Source organism: Rhinopithecus bieti, unplaced genomic scaffold (genome assembly GCF_001698545.2).
Source record: "Rhinopithecus bieti isolate Rb0 unplaced genomic scaffold, ASM169854v2 scaffold_30775, whole genome shotgun sequence".
Classification (NCBI taxonomy): Eukaryota; Metazoa; Chordata; class Mammalia; order Primates; family Cercopithecidae; genus Rhinopithecus; species Rhinopithecus bieti.
In genome coordinates this window covers 762,401-778,633 of record NW_016813906.1, presented here as the reverse complement: position 1 = coordinate 778,633, position 16,233 = coordinate 762,401, and the positions used below count along the sequence as shown (strand labels likewise).

At 43.5% G+C, this 16,233-nt stretch overlaps 1 long non-coding RNA gene across 1 annotated transcript; it reads left to right on the top strand.

Annotated features, from left to right (window-relative positions):
* Window positions 1–10,449: 10,449 nt before the first annotated feature.
* Window positions 10,450–15,312, top strand: LOC108513351 (uncharacterized). Its single transcript, XR_001880866.1, has 3 exons — window positions 10,450–10,604; window positions 13,394–13,524; window positions 15,154–15,312. It is a non-coding gene; the product is annotated as an uncharacterized LOC108513351 (long non-coding RNA).
* The last annotated feature ends 921 nt before the right edge of the window (window positions 15,313–16,233 follow it).

The following is a 16,233-nucleotide window of genomic DNA, read 5'->3' as shown; positions in this document are numbered from 1 at the left end:
TTTATTTTATTTTATTTTATTTTATTTTTGAGACGGAATCTCTCTCAGTCACCCAGGCTGGAGTGCAGTGGCGAGATCTCGGCTCACTGCAAGCTCTGCCTCCCGGGTTCACGCCATTCTCCTGCCTCAGGCTCCCAAGTAGCTGGGACTACAGGCGCCTGCTGCCACGCCCAGCTAATTTTCTGTATTTTTAGTAGAGACGGGGTTTCAGTGTGTTAGCCAGGATGGTCTTGATCTCCTGACCTCGTGATCCGCCCGCCTCGGTCTCCCAAAGTGCTGGGATTACAGGCGTGAGCCACCGCGCCCGGCCCTTTTTTATTTTTTTGAGACAGGATCTTGCTCTGTCTCCCAGGCTGGGGTGCAGTGGCGTGATCTCGGGTCCCTGCAATCTCTGCCTCATGAGTTCAAGCGATTCTCCTGTTTCAGCCTCCCAAGTAGCTGGGACTACAGGCGAGTGCCACCATGTCTGGCTAAGTTTTTTAGTAGAGATGGGGTTTCACCATGTTGGCCAGGCTGGCCTTGAACTCCTGACCTCAAGTGATCTTCCTGTCTCAGCCTCCCAAAGTGCTGAGATTACATGTGTGAGCCATTGCGCCTGGCATGTCCTTCCCTCACAGTCCTTATACTTCTCTTTTGTTGATTTGGCCAAGTTGTCAGTCTGTATTTAACATTAACTGTGGTAGCAGCCATTTTTCATCTTATTTCTGCTTTAGATTCTAAAGTTGCTCTATTAACTCATGATGTTTGCTGTGAGTTTTATGCTAGTCTTTATCGAAAGCTTTTCTCTTTTTTCTCTCTGTTTTTTTCTCTTTTTCTCTCTCTCTCTCTTTTTTTTTTTTTTTCTGAGATGAGTCTGGTACTGTCGTCCAGTGGAGTGCAGTGGCGCGATCTCAGCTCACCACAAGCTCCGCCTCCCGGGTTCACGCCATTCTCCTGCCTCAGCCTCCCGAGTAGCTGGGAGTAGAGACGGAGTTTCACTGTATTAGCCAGGATGGTCTCGATCTCCTGACCTTGTGATCCGCCCACTTCGGCCTCCCAAAGTGCTGGGATTACAAGCATGAGTCACCATGCCCGGCCAAAAGCTTTTCTCTTTTATAGCTAATTTAAATCTGCATTAGCGGGGCCAGGTGCAGTGGCTCACACATGTAATCCCAGAACTTTGGGAGGCCAAGGCAGGCAGATAATTTCAGCTCAGGAGTTCTAGACCCACCTGGGCAATATGGTGAAACCCCATCTCTACAAAAAGTAAAATTAACCAAGCATGGTGGCACATGCCTGTGTGGCACGTGCCCGTAGTCCCAGCTACTTGGAAGGCTGAAGGGAGGATTGCTTGAGCCCAGGAAGTTGAGGGTGCAGTGAGCCATGATTGTGCCACTGCACTTCAGCCTGGATGACAGAACAAGACCCTGTCTCAAAAAAAATAAAATATAAAAGAAATATTCATTTGTCTAGATGCTTTTTAGTTTCTCACTTTTAGTAATGTGGTAGATGACATTGAGTTTTCTGATATTGAACCTTTGTATTCTTACTTGATATAATTTTTAAGGAAATTATTTTATCAAATATTAAAATAAAAAGGGTAACATGCAGAAACCTAGCTGTATACAGAAAAGGCAATATTACCACTATTTGGTGAGGTGTGCTAGGTGATGATAACCTGAAAAGAGGCACGAGGTCATAAGACTGGCTTCAGTTCCTCTGAGAATTTACAGGAGCCTTTTCTGGGGAGATCATTGGGCAAGGCCCTAAGCAAATTCTGAGAAACATTGGGTTATCCATAATTAGTGTATTTTGAAAGGTGTACTGGCTACTGGAGCACACCTGTCTAGGATTAACTCCACAGAGGACTTGCTTCTGCCTCTGCTGGCAGTGTGGGAGTACCACCATTCTGGAACCACTACAGTCCTCCCTTGAAGGTTGTAAGGATGGGAAACATGAACAGCTTTTGCCCACTCTACTTAGTGGCCCAATGCTCAATGTCCTGACAACTAGGCCATTATAGGCATCCACCCTCAGGGCACCCATACCCCTTTTCTTCTCTCTGCGGTTTCCCAGATCACTGGTTTTGATTGATTTGGGGTCCCCTCTCCCCACTTCTATGAGTCCAGCAGTGCTTTAATGTGTCCCAGCCGGGGTCTTCCTTGTTCACCAAGAAAGTTTCCCATGTAGCCCACCACACCAGAAGTAGAAGTTCCTCCAGATTCCAGACTCTAATAGCCAGTTATTACACAGGAAATCAGTGGCTTTGTTTCTTTGGGATGTTTGGTTTTTTAACTATTAAGAATATTTACTTTATACAAATTAATCCACAGTTTGAAATTAACTGGGAAATATGTCTTAATGGGATATGAGCAAGGAATGGAGGACATTAGAAAATAGAAAAGCCACAATTTCAGGAAGAAAAATGTTAGCAAACTTAATAACAAGCATGTATATTTCAACAAGTCTGTATATTTCATCTTATTTTTCTCATTTTGCCACAGATCCTCATAGGGCCTTAAATTGAGATGGGCATTTGGAAACTGCTGCTTTAAAACTTAGGAAGATTCCTGAGTGTCTTCTGACAAAAGCTGGTAGATTTATAATAGTGTAGTTTTATGTATTTTTTGTAGTCTATGGTACTCTTATTTGAAATTCTTTGAAAATTAGTCATTCATGTATGATACATGGCAACTAAACTGATTAATTGGAAAAGCCCACTCTTTAACCATTGTCTTAATGATTAAATGTGTTTTTCCAGTGTGCAAATGGCAATGAGTACAAACTTTTTTTTTTTTTTTTTTTTTTTTCTTTTTTTTTTGGACGTATCTGCTGCGTGTCGCCGGTGCTGGAGTGAAGTGGCCGGACTCAGCTCATCGCAAGCCGGTTCCGTCCCGGGTTTTATTAGATCATGCCCATTCTCCCTGCTCAGCTCCCCGAGTACTGGGACTTACAGGTGCCTGCCACTCGCCCGGCCTAGTTTTTGTATTTTTTAGTAGGACGACGGAGTTTCACAGGTGTTTAGCCAGGTGGGGTCTCGATTCTGACTCCGTGATCCGCCCCGCTCGGTCCAAAGTTGCGGTTCACAGGCTCTGAAGCACCGCGCCCGGCCCAAACTTTTTAAAAACACTGAAATGGGGTTTCCCTTAATATGAAGTGGTTAACACATTTTCCATTTAAGACTATTTAAAACTTGTTAATATTCATTAAGTTCAAAATGGATCAAAATTTTTCATATATTTCTGGGACTGGAAAATGAGAAGATTAAGTAAGATGACTGGTAAACTAATAAAGGTTATTGTGAACACCAAATTAAGGAGTCCTTTTTTTTTCCCTTTTCTAACAGTATTTTCCGGGGTGGAACATTTCACTTCTTACCACATTGTTACATTTGGGGTGAGACCCCTGTTTGAATTCCAGTTCTGTCACTTTCTAGTTTTTTTTCTTTTCTTAAATTGAGACGGGGTCTGGCTGTGTCATCTAGGCTGGAATGCAGTGGTTCACTGCAACCTCTGCCTCCTGAGCTCAAGCCGTCCTCCCACCTCCCAAGTAGCTGGGACTACAGACACACACCACATCTGGCTAATTTTTTTTGTATTTTTTGTAGAGATAGGGTTTTGCCATGTTGCCAGGCTGGTCTCAAACTCCTGAGCTCAAGCAGTCCACCCACCTCAGCCTCCTGAAGTGCCGGGATTACAGGTGTGAGCCACCCTGCCCAGCCTATAGTTTCCTTAGAGAATTTAACCCATGTATCTCAGTTTCTTCATCTGTAAAATGGGGATAATAATCATACCTATTTCATTAAGTTGTTGAGAGGAGTAAGCAATGCTGTGTACTGTGCACTTAGAGCACTTCCCATATAGTAAGGGTTCAACATAAACTCTTGTTAAAAGTGGTAAGCACTTTTTAATAACCATATTAGCAAGATGCAGTTTTCAATCAGGAGCTATCTTAAAGACTAAAGCCCTGCTAAGGGGATCAGGTGGAACAGTGTCTAGGAACAGGGATATTCTTGAATAGCAGCCTATTAGAAGAATAGGAAAGTATCTTTGGGAGGCTGAGGCGGGCAGATCACAAGGTCAGGAGATTGAGACCATCCTGGCTAACAGGGTGAAACCCCGTCTCTACTAAAAATGCAAAAAATTTGCCAGGTGTGGTGGCATGCGCCGTTAGTCCCAGCTACTCGGGAGGCTGAGGCAGGAGAATGGCGTGAACCCAGGAGGAGGAGCTTGCAGTGAGCCGAGATCGCATCACTGCACTCCAGCCTGGGCAAGAGAGCGAGACTCCATCTCAAAAATAAAAAAGAATAGGAAAGTCTCTGTTTCTAGCACAGGTACTGAGAGACAAAGGGGAAAAATATTGTTCAACAGTAAGCAATCAGTAGAAGCTTGATAGGCTTGGGGAAAAAAGTCAACAGTCAAGATTCTGCAGTGTTAGGTATGGAACTGCCATACACATATACACATAAGGGATGACACCATGTAGGACTTGTAGTCTCAACACTTGGCATCTCAATTTAGGAGAATATTATAAACAGGGGCCTCTACTTTTGGTAGTAAAAAGCTCCATGCTGGAACGTAACTATCAGAGACACTTGGAACATGAACATAGCCTCAACACATACCTTTTACTTTCTTACAGACCTTGAAATAGACAAAAAATGTTTATTGATACCTCCTACTTTTCCACATTTTGTTGTTTTGTACAACCCTATGCCTTGTCATGGAGAAAAAGATGTTTAATTTTATTTTATTTTATTTTATTTTATTTTATTTTATTTTATTTTTTTGAGACAGAGTCTCGCTGTGTCGCCCAGGCTGGAGTGCAGTGGCCGGATCTCAGCTCACTGCAAGCTCCGCCTCCCGGGTTTACGCCATTCTCCTGCCTCAGCCTCCCGAGTAGCTGGGACTACAGGCGCCCGCCACCTCGCCCGGCTAGTTTTTTGTATTTTTTAGTAGAGAGGGGGTTTCACCGTGTTAGCTAGGATGGTCTCGATCTCCTGACCTCGTGATCCGCCCGTCTCGGCCTCCCAAAGTGCTGGGATTACAGGCTTGAGCCACCACGCCCGGCAAAGATGTTTAATTTTAAATCTCGTTCTCTGGTAATGTTTGGTAGTAGCTGGAGTCTCAAAGGCATTTAAACTTATTTTTATTGCCTTTTATTCATAAACATTTATCCATGTGTATATTTTTAGTATGAATGGGGTTCCTTTTTAGTTTCACATTTCAGTGTAATTTAAAATGTTTCAAAAATGTATTCTAATGAAGTAAATAATAGCAATCTGGGTAGCATATAATCCTTGAAATTAATCTGTTATGTAGAGACTGCTAATTGACCACCAGTATTCACTCCCATAATTTAAAAGTGAAACTCTCCTACATTTTATTTAGCTACACAGCTGCTCAGAGTCTATATTTTCTTTTTCTTTTCTTTCTTTTTTTTTTTTTTTGAGATGGAATTTCGCTCTTGTTGTCCAGGCTAGAGTGCAATGGCGCAATCTCAGCTCACCGCAACCTCCACCTCCCAGGTTCAAGCGATTCTCCTGCCTCAGCTTCCCAAGTAGCTGGGATTACAGGTATGCACCACCATTAGAGACAGGGTTTCTCCATGTTGGTCAGGCTGGTCTCGAAATCCTAACCTCTGGTGATCCACCCGCCTCGGCCTCCCAAAGTGCTAGGATTACAGGTGTGAACCACCATGCCCAGCCAGAGTCTGCATTTTCTAGCCACCTCATTTGTAGTTAAGTTCTAGCCAATGGGATGTAAGTGGAAGTGATGCATTTGACTTTGGGATCATGTCGTTAAAAAGTACTGGGGCATGCAACAGGTATATGAAAAAATGCTGAACGTCACTAATCATCAAGGAAATGCTAATTAAAGCCACAACGAGACACTACGTCACACCTGTTAAAATGGCCATAAAAAAGACAAAAGATAAGTGTTGGTGAGGGTATGGAAAAAAGGGAAGTCTTACACATTGTTAGTGGGAATGTAAATCAGTTCAGCCATCATGGAAAACAGTTATGGAGATTCCTAAAGAAAATAAAAAATAGAACTACCCTATCATCCAGCAATCCCATTACTGGGTATAAATCCAAGGGAAATGAAATCAGCAGTCAAAGACATATTTGCATTCTTCTGTTCATTGCAGGATTATTCGCAATAGCCAAGATAAGGAATCAATCTAAGTGTCCATCAACTGGTGAATGGATTAAGCAAATGTGATATATATACATAAGGGAATACTATTCAGCCTTCAAAAAAGAAGGAAATCTTGTCATTTTTGGCTACATGAATGAACCTGAAGGATATTATGTTAAGTGAAATAAACCAGGCACAGAAAGACAAATACCACATGATCTCGTATGTGGAATCTAAAAAGTTAAAGTCAGAGAGTAGAATGGCAGTTACCAGGAGATGGGTGGTGCGGGGAATGGGGAGTTATTGGTAACAGCATACAAAACTTTAAGAATAAAGTTCAACACATCTATTGTAGAACATGGAGACTATAGTTAATAACAATGCAGTGCCTGCAGTCCCAGCTATTAGGAAGGCTGAGGCAGGAGGATCACTTGAGCCCAGGAGTTCAAGGCTGCAGTGACCCCTGGTCACACCACTGCACTCCAGCCTGGCTACAGAGTGAGACCCTGACTCCAAAAACAAACAACAATGTGTACTTGAAAACTGCAAAGAGAGATTTTAAGTGTTTTCACAAGTATGTGAGGTAATGCATATGTTAATCAGCTTGATTTAGTCATTTCACTACACATATTTTGAACAGTATGTTGTACGCCATAAATATATACAATTTTGTCAATTTTAAAATAGATTTTGAAAAGTGCTGGAGCATGCATTTCCCTTGCCCTGCCTCTCCTATTGAGGTAGGAGTGAAAATTCTGCAGCCATTTCAGACACTGAGAGACAAGTTGTCTGTCAAGTTTGACAAAGCAGCCGTATCAGCCCTGGACCACCCACCTCTGTAATTTGAGAAATAAACTTTTATTGTGTTTAAGCCACTGTGTTTTGGGTCTTTTTCTTAAAACAATTTAGACTGTATTGAAACTAATAGAGGAAGAGATGAGCTTCTGAACACAAAAGGGTTAGACTTGGTGAAAAGGGGGAATGGGATGAAAGCCTTAGGTGAAATTGCCCATTCTGCATAAAGGGCTTCAAGGAGGAACATCTGTACAATGGGGAAGAAAGATTCTTCCTTGACCAGAAGTCATTGAACCTAATGAGTCGGCCATTTGGCCTTGGACAAGTCACTTAAACTTTCTCTGTATTTGAGACTTAAATTGGAAAAAATTGAAGAAGTTGGCCTCTCAAGAATCCTTTCTAGCTATCATTTCATAAATGTATGTTGTTCTAGAAAAGGGAATAACGAGAAAGCTTGAGACAGTAAGTATCCAACTTGATCCTAAGATGCTTACTAGTAAGTGGATCAACAACAGGAGCAGAGCAGATGTAATGGAGTGGGTCCAGTACAGTTTTATTATCTTCAATCTCTGTTTACAAACTAGTGTTTATTTGTTTGTTTGTTTGTTGAAACAGGGTCTTGCTCTGTCACTCAGGCTAGGTTGCAGTGGTGTAATTGCAGCTCACTGCAGCCCCAACCTTCCAGGCTCAAATGATTCTCCTGCTTCAACCACCCGAGTAACCAGGACTACAGGCACACGCCACCACACCTAGTTAATTTTTGTATTTTCTGTAGCGACAGGGTTTCACCATGTTGTCCAGGCTAGCAAACTGGTTAACTGACTTAGTGTCGTTTTGTTGAACCTTGCTAAAAGCAAGGAATGGTAGCCAACACAAACTCACATTCTGGCCTTTTCTAGACGCTTTCCTCAGAGCTATATATGTGCTTGACGATCTGCCTTCAAAGTTAATATGGGTGACATTTTTCCCCAATACATTTGGGAACAGTCACTAGCCTTCTGGCCTGCAATATGTTTCCACCTGCTAACCAATGCCATATATATCTTAGATCTTTGTTATGGTAGGTAGCACACCATTTTCAGGGACCAACTTTCTCTTCTAGGGAACACACTAAGCCACTGTAACAAAGAGACAAAAAAATACAGTAGTTAAGATAAACATTTTTCTCTCATATAACAGACCAGAGGTACTCTCTGCTTCGGAAGGTAATTCAGGGCCCAGGTTCCTTCTATATTATGCTCTACAGTCCCTTATGTGTTATTCTTTTTGTTGTCATTTTGAGATGGAATCTTGCTCTGTGGCCCAGGCTGGAGTGCAGTGGCACCATCTTGGCTCACTGCAACCTCTGCCTCTCAGGTTCAAGCGATATTCCCCCCTCAGCCTCGGAGTAGCTGGTATTACAGGCACCCGCCACCACGCCTGGCTAATATTTGTATTTTTAGTAGACACGAGGTTTCACCAGGCTGGTCTCAAACTCCTAACCTCAAGTGATCCTCCTTCCTCGACCTCCCAAAGTTCTGGGATTACAGCGCGAGCTACTATGCCCAGCCCCTTATGCATTATTCTTATTTTCATGGTTGGAAAGTACTGCCATCACAACTGAGTACCAGCCTATGTAAAAGAAGAAAGAGGGGAAGTAGAGGGCAAGTAGATTCTCTTTAAGAATTTACCTGGCTGGGGCCGGGTGTGGTGGCTCACACCTATAATCCCAGCACCTTGGGAGGCCAAGGAGGGCAGATCACCTGAGGTCAGGAGTTCCAGACCAGCCTGGCTAACATGGTGAAACCTCGTTTCTACTAAAAATACAGAAATTAGCCGGGCATGGTGGCGCACGCCTGTAATCCCAGCTACTCGGGAGGCTGAGGCAGGAGAATCACTTGAACCCAGGAGGCAGAGGTTGCGGTGAGCCGAGATCGTGCCATTGCACTCCAGCCTGGATGACAAGACCAATTCTCCGTCTCAAAAAAAAAAAAAGAATTTACCTGGCCAGGTGTGCTGGCTCACGCCTGTAATCCCAGCACTTTGGAAGGCCAAGGCAGGCGGATCATCTGAGGTCAGGAGTTCAAGACCAACATGGTGAAACCCCGTCTCTACTAAAAATACAAAAAATTAGCTGGACCTGGTGGCATGCGCCTGTAATCCCTGCTATTCAGGAGGCTGAGGTAGGAGAATCCCTTGAACCTGGGAGGTGGAGGTTGCAGCGAGCCAAGATGGTGCCACTGCAATCCAGCCTGGGCAACAGAGCAAGACTCCGTCTCAAAAACATAAAAAAAGAATTTACCTAACCTAACCTAATATCTTGTGATACAACACTTGCCTAACTTTATTTCTTTTTTTTTTTTTGACAGGATCTCACTCTGTTGCCCAGCTTGGAGTGCAGTGATGCAAACATAGCTCATTGTGGCCTTGACCTCCTGGGCTCAAACAATCCTCCCACTTCAGCCTCCTATGTAGCTGGGACCACAGGCATGTGTCACCACACCCAGTTAACTTTAAAAAAAACTTTTTTTTTTTTTTTTTTTTGTAGAGACAGGGTCTCACTTTGTTGCCCAGGCTGTGCTCAAGCAATCCTCCCATCTTGGTCTCCCTAAATGCTGAGATTATGGGATTACAGGTGTGAGCCACCGCACCCAGCCACTTTAATGTCTTTATGGAACAAAAATCATAAAAGATCTGTAGAAAGTCACAGGATGATACAATTGGAAAAAACCCCTGACATTCTGTACAGTGAACCACTTGATCTCTACTTAATCATCAGATCTCATAGTAATTATTCATTTGGATAAGGCTTTACTTTTTCTGTTCTTTCTAATCCTAATATTTAATTTTGGTTCTCAGAATAGACCAAGTGGAAATTAGATAGAAATATTGACATGTAGCAGTTACCCTACAATATTGAGCCATTTGCATTTTACTAGATGCCCAACAGTAGTATTCCTTACAATAACACACACACACACACACACACACACACACACACACACACACACCCTATTAATGTATGAAAACTGAATTTGTAATCCAGAGCTATTTACATTTTTAAAGAGCTACCTCCTGGTAAAGACACTTCAGGTCCTTACCCAAAGACCTTGGTCTAAAAGATACTTTCGGTGTCCCTCATCATGCGATCTTCCCGCTCTACCTAAGCGGTGTACCAAATGATCTGCACCAAGAACAATTTCATCCATTCTTTAATCACGGTTCTTTTATCTCCTATATGTGCCCCTGTCTTCTGGACTCAGGGTTGGTCACCTAAGATCAGGCTCCTAGGATCTGGTTGCTAGGAGACAAGACGCTGGGAGGGTGGGGACGCTACACTGCGACAAGCCTAGGAGTGAACGCCAGAGGAGGAAGGAGCAGGAGCAGGCAAGGCGAGGTGACAGTCAGCGGCCGCAGCCCGTCCGGCTCCCTCCCGCCCGGCAAGGGCTCGGCGCTCATTGGCTCCGCCGCTGCGGCGTTGACCCGCGATTGGCCAGGCGGCGTCGGCTCGGCGCTCCGCGGCCCCTCGGCTCTAGTCTCCGCGGCCCCTCGGCTCTAGTCTCCGCAGCCGCCTGCAAGGGGTGGGGGCGGAGTGTGAGGCGCGGCGGACGGGGTTGCCAGCTCGGTAGCGGCGCTTCAAGGCGCGAGGGCGGGAGGTGCTGCAACTGCAGGTAACAGAGGCGCTGCGAGGGCAGCCGAGGCCCTGTGGAGGTGAGTGAGACGCCGAGAGGGCTCGGGTGGCCACCGCGGGGAGGCAAGTGCGGCATGGGGCGGTACCCCTCACAGCCAGCCGGCTCCCGCCGCGACTTCCCACCCCAGGCGGCCCGGGCGGGGGTCCCACTCGCCCAAACGCCCCCGAACGCCCCCGTGGACAGCCCTCAGCCGGCCGCTCCCGGAGCAGCCCGCCGGCCCGCGTCCCGTCACCCGCCCGGTCCATGTCCCTGCAGACCGTCCCGCCCTCGCACAGCGGCGGGAACCCCAGCTTCTGCGCGCCCGGCCGCGCCCCGGGCCTCTCCCTCACCTCGCCCCGCGGCCTGGAGTCTTTGTCCGCTCTGCGCCCCTGGAGTTTCTGTGCCTCCACGGGCATGAGCGGGGCGCGAAGGTCTGGGGGTGCCCCGAGGACGCGCCGCGCAGTGAGCCTCCGGGCCCAAGGTTTGAAGGGGTTTGACCTCATCCCGGGTCTGGGATGTGATTTTATTTCCTCCTCCAGCTGCCTCCGATCTCTTGTCTGTGCAGAAGTCAGGAAGCCTGGGTACAAGGCCTCTTCCCGGTCCGGGATGACTCGGTGTTACCGCCGCCTTCTGTTAGGCCAGAGGCCTTTGACCTGCCTGCCTGCCTGCCCCACGGGGTCCCCTCTCTTCCCATCTTTCCACTGCCTAAGGAAAAACATCTCTGTCTCCAAGAGCTTTTTTTTCTATTTGAAATAAGAAAAAAAAAAATCAGATTCCTGTTGTACACCTCTATCTGGTGTGGAAGTGACTTAGTCTTATTAATACATATGTATTAAATACATAAACCAAGAGAAGGGGTGGGGGATGGGAGGGGAAGTGTGTTCTTAAAAAGTGAAGTCTGTTAAACAAATTGGATTTTATTTTGGTAAATAACGTATTTTACCTTAAATATTTTCAAGATTTTGGTATTTTATGAATGGGAGTGGGTTTCATAGTAATTTGAACTTTGAACTTTTTCTTGTCACTGTTTTTGATAAATTTATACTTTCCAGAATGAGGTGCACTATGACAGCTATTTCGAGATAATTTATGTTTTATTAAGGATTATCCATCAGTGCTATGCCTTTTATACTTAAATTCGGACTCTGATTTCTTGGACAATCATTTAACTAGAATTAATGCTGGGGAGTCTTCCCTTGCCCAGTACAGTTGTATAAAGAGAAGGTCAACAGAAAAACTTTTTTTCACATTTGAATGATTTAAAGTACTGTTAAACATGTATAGCATAAATGAGTATCACATTTGAAATATAAGCTTTTAAGTGTTTGACGTGGGTAATATTTTAAAAATCAATCTTTTTGGAAGTGAAGAGAAGTGAGCTCTCAGGGAGGATCCTTGCCCTGAATTCCATTTTAGATTGTTTTCTACCAAGGCCCAAAAAATCATAATAAAACACCCTGGCCGAGTGTGGTGGCTCACGCCTGTAATCCCAGCACTTTGGGAGGCCGAGACGGGCGGATCACGAGGTCAGGAGATCGAGACCATCCTGGCCGACATGGTGAAACCCTGTCTCTACTAAAATACAAAATTAGCTGGGCATGGTGGTGCATGCCTGTAATCCCAGCTACTTGGGAGGCTGAGGCAGGAGAATCGCTTGAACCTGGGAGGCAGAGGTTGCAGTGAACCGAGATCATGCCACCACACTTTGGCCTGAAGAGAGACCGAGCGAAACTCCATCTTAAAACAACAACAGTGCACCATATGCTCTAACATGCCTCCCAAATTGTGTGGTATGAAAAGCGATCTAAGTACTAGGCAAACAAGTAGAGATCAGTGCTTTGTTCACTAGAGAGAAACCAAGTCTTTAAAGGATTCAAAACTAAATTGATTAATCCAGCAGGACAAGATCCCCATCCATCTTTGCACATACCCATCTACACTTAAATGTTTAAATGAGTTGTGGACCTGCAGTTTGGAGTGAGTTCCAAAGGATACATTAAATGTCTCTTAAGGTTTTGTGACCTTTTCATTAATTCAGCAAACATTTTGGCAGTATCCCTTGCTGGTCACACTTCTGGGGAATCAAAGATAGAAGGCCCAGCCCATCAAAGAAATCATAATCCAGCGAGTTAAAGAGAGAAATAAACAGAAATTTCTCAGGGCCCTTCCAAGGTTTTTCCAAGACCTTTTCCAAGCCTTCTTTCCCCATGTTTTCATCAAACAGCCTGTGACTTGAAAAAGGGCATTACTTTTCAGATTTACTCACTTTTTTCATCTGACTTTGAGATGACCAGCCCTTTAAAAAACAATGAAGTTCTGTAAAATCTGTTTTCAGCTGGGCACAAGGCAGTGCTTTACAGTTATTAAACTAATTCTTGGAAATTTTTGTGCCAATAATGGCCAAAGTGGAGAGGAGAAAAATAATAGTAATAAATTATTTATTGAGCACCTTTTGTATGCCAAACAGTGTGCTGGTGCTTTATATATAGTATTTAATTCTCACCATAACTCCAAAGGTTAGGTATTATTTTCCTTACAGTATAGCTGAGACAGTATATTGGAGCCATAGGTTGCACTGCTAGAAGTGGTAAAGCTGGGTAAGAATCTGTAGCTGACTCTTTCTACTCATTTTGTTGGTGGCATACTTCATTGGAATGTTGCTGTCTCTCCTTTTATCTGTCACATTAATCTTTATGAATCTGTTTAAATCTGAGGATCTCTGGAGTGGTAGTGCTGCTACACACATTATGTAGTCCTTACTACATAAGCACTTTCCATATATCCTCAGAAGTACGTAAGCTAGCTACTATTATTATTTTTGTTTTACAGATGAGGAAATTGAGGCACAGAGATTAATCTGAACCAGATAATGCCATAAGTAGTAGAGCTGGGATGCAAACTTGGACAGTCTGACTCGAGTCTGCACACTTAACTACTCCACTGTTCTGGCCTTCAACAAGGTACATCTTTGGTTGGTAGGAAGCTGTAATTTTAGTGTGCTAAATGTTTTTCTGTTTTTGTTTCTTTTAAATGTTCATTCAAACACATATAGGATAACTTTATGTTGTCTACCACCTAATGTTCTCTACCACTGTCTTATGTAAACAATGACGTAGTACTAATTATAATTAACATTTAAGAGCATACCACATTTGTGACCCCGTGCTGTGTTTTAAATATTTCACATAAATCCCAGCACTTTGGGAGGCTGAAGTGGGCGGATCACAAGGTCAGGAGATTGAGACCATCCTGGCTAACATGGGGAAACCCCGTCTCTACTAAAAATGCAAAAAAAATTATCCGGGTGCGGTGGCGGTGGCAGGTGCCCGTAGTCCCAGCTGAGGCAGGAGAATGGCGTGAACCTGGGAGGCGGAGCTTGCAGTGAGCCGAGATCACGCCCCTGTACTCCAGCCTGGGTGACAGAGCGAGACTCCGTCTCAAAAAAAAAAAAAATTTCACATAAGCCTCAGCACAATCTAAATACTATTATTTATGCAACATGTCATTTGTGAGATACTTTTATCATCTTCAAAGTGCTTTCACAAAATAATCCCTTTTAATTCCTTCCACACTGTCAGTCAGAAGTATTACCATCACCTGCTTTTACTGCTGCATTTCAGCAAGGTTGTATGACTTGCCTTGGCTAGCAGGTGGTGAAGCCAAAACTCAAACCAGAGCTTCAGACGCCTGTGTATGCTGTTTTTTTTTTTTTTATTGTACTGATCTGTCAGTGAATCTCTGCTTTGTACTTCTTGTCCCAAGATAGATCATTTTTTTCCATAGGAACAGTTTATATTTGGAGATTGTATTCCTAACCCAGAATCCAGTGTCAGCTGAATCATAGATATAACTAGTTAAAACTTTTGTCATTATTTTCATCTGTAAATTAATGTTCCAACTTTAGATACAGTGCCTGGCACATAGTGATGACTCAGTAAATGTTTGAATGAAGAAGTATGTCGTCCACATTGATGTAAAAAAGTTCCTCAAATGTTTTATGTTTGCATGCATAGTTTCTTTTTGTATTTGATATCATAACCCTCTCCCCACACCTCACAAACAGAAACTTTCAGAATTACTTAACTGAATCATAACTAACTTCAAAATATATTAGACTCTGTCCCTACTGACCCTAAACGTTTATTTCCAATCTGCTGTCTTAGCCCGTACTATACCTCTTGTGTGGAATGGAAAGAGCGTGGAATTGAGAATCATTTTTACCTGGATTTGAATCCTTGATCTGCCTCTTCTTAGCTCTGTGATCTTGTAAAACTTACTTAACATCTCTGAACCTCATCTTGTAAAATTGGGGACTCTGTCTCTAAAGAAAAAAAGATTAAAATATTATATGCTTTTATCATATATTTATTCATCTCTTCATATTTTATACATCCATTTATCAATGCATAATATTCAAATCCTTTTTTGTGAAGAGATTTAGGCTATACTATGTTTATTTTAGGTTAGTTTTATTTTTCCTTTACATGGTAGCAGATAATTCTTAGGAATGAATTATAACTGATCTGTAATGTTCTGAAAACATTTGGATTTCAGAGTTAAATAAAGCTTTTTGTCTTCCCTATCCCTAGTTCCAAAAGATGAGTCGTGGATATTCAGAAAACAACAATTTCCTGAACAATAATAACCAAATGGTGTTGGACATGATCCTTTATCCATTAATTGGAATCCCTCAGACTATCAACTGGGAAACTATAGCAAGGCTCGTGCCTGGATTAACACCGAAAGAGGTAAATAACAGTCCCCCCAGAATATCTCCTGAAAATGTTCATAAAAGGTCATCAATGTAAAGAAACACCGAGAGAGAGAAAAATATTTGAGTTTTACATATCCAAATGCATGTATTAACACTGAATAGACAGCTATATAATTTGACTAGATGCAAATTACATAAATTATATATATATATTAGTTGTTGTTTTTGCTTTTTTGAGGCAGCATCTCTCACTCTGTCATCCCAGGCTGGAGTACAGTGGTGCCATCATGGCTCACTGCAGCCTCAACCTACCAAGCTTAAGTGATCTTCCCACCTCAGCATCTCACAGTCTCTCTCTGAGTCTCACTATGTTGCCCAGACTGGTCTTGAACTCCTGGCCTCAAATGATCTTTCTGCCTCTGCTTCCCAAAGTGCTGGGATTACAGGCATGGTCTACCATACCCAACCTGGTCTTCCTTGTTTTACAAGAGCATAAATATATATGCCTTTGAGTTAAAGCACATTAAAATAAAACTCTACCCTGAATTTTAAAATATAAAAATAGAAGTTAGAGACTTTTGCATAGTGAAATGTGTACAAATATTTTAGATGTTACTCTACAGGTTAATACTCACTTACGGCCGGGCGCGGTGGCTCAAGCCTATGATCCCAGCACTTTGGGAGGCCAAGATGGGCGGATCACGAGGTCAGGAGTTCGAGACCATCCTGGCTAACACGGTGAAACCCCGTCTCTACTAAAAAATACAAAAAGCTAGCCGGGTGAGGTGGCTGGTGCCTGTAGTCCCAGCTACTCGGGAGGCTGAGGCAGGAGAATGGCGTAAACCCGGGAGGCGGAGCTTGCAGTGAGCTGAGATCCGGCCACTGCACTCCAGCCTGGGCGACAGAGCAAGACTCCGTCTCAAAAAAAAAAAAAAAAAAAAAAAAAAAAAAAAAA